Source organism: Diaphorina citri, unplaced genomic scaffold (genome assembly GCF_000475195.1).
Source record: "Diaphorina citri unplaced genomic scaffold, Diaci psyllid genome assembly version 1.1 scaffold2589, whole genome shotgun sequence".
Lineage (NCBI taxonomy): Eukaryota > Metazoa > Arthropoda > Insecta > Hemiptera > Psyllidae > Diaphorina > Diaphorina citri.
Window position 1 is genome coordinate 57,990 of NW_007380007.1, and position 1,293 is coordinate 59,282.

Below are 1,293 nucleotides of genomic sequence, written 5' to 3' on the forward strand. Positions count from 1 at the left end.
GGCGAAAAAAATTGTTTTTTGGGGGTTTTTTTTTTTTTTTTTTTTTTTTTTTTTTTTTTTTTTTTTTTTTTACATTTCCTCACACAAATGAGCTCTGATCTCGAAATTTGTCGCGACGACCTTTTTTTGGGGGGATTTTTCTTCTTCTTTTCACTATTTCTTCTGGTCTTCTCTTCTTTCATTTTCTCTTCTCTTCATTCTCCTCACTTCCTTCTCTTCCCCTTCTTCGCAGCCTTGTCCGCGCCCCGCTTGTCCTTCTTCATTCGCTTGTCAACCACCTTGTACGGGCCCTTGATACCCTTGATGCGCAACTTTTTGGCCGTGTTGTGTTTCTTGGCGACGACATATTTCACCTCCTTCTTCGGAGCCTTGGCCTTCTTCATCAGCCTGAAAAGGAGGGAGAAAAAGGAGTTAGGTGAGTATAAGTTTTCTTTGCCTGCTTTTTCATAAAATAATAATAATAATAATAATAATAATAATAATAATAATAATAATAATAATAATAATAATAATAATAATAATCTCGGGTTATTTTAACAGGGAGTAGACCAGCTTAGTCTGGCTGGGGGACTTTGACGAAAAACGCCGACCCCGTCTAAACACGGGGAAAAGCGAGGAAGTAGAAGCTAAATGGGAAGTAATGTGTCCCTTCTCGTCCATCTGATGAGGGACATACTACGGGATGGGCATGCTACGACACAGACCACACGCGTCTAATTGTAATGTAGCAGTTGTTTTATTGTTACGAAATAAACAAGCTGGGCCCGTCCCTCCGGGGATTATTTAGCCCGTAGTTTATTCGATCAGTACCTATGTACCTACCTAATTTGTTTAATATTTAGTTTATTATTATTCTTGATTTGATTTTTCGATTTTACTTTCATGTAATGATTTTAAATCAAGACTAGAGCCCGTTCTCCCTTTATTTCCAATATATGTAATGTTTAAGTCACCCATCCATTTATTGGCCTTGCTCGGCGTAGCTTAACATAGGTGACGCTAAAACCGGTCTTAAATGATCGACTGAAGGGTTATCTAAAACTTTCTCAGACGACACCGAAGCGAATACAATAGTCCGTCCCTTATACCTTTTTAGTCCGTCCTTCCTTTATTATTACAATAGTAATAAAAAGGTATAAGGGACGTATTGTATTCGCTTCGGTGTCGTCTGAGAAAGTTTTAGATAACCCTTCAGTCGATCATTTAAGACCGGTTTTAGCGTCATCTATGTTAAGCTACGCCGAGCAAGGCCAATAAATGGATGGGTGACTTGAACATTATATTGGGAATAAA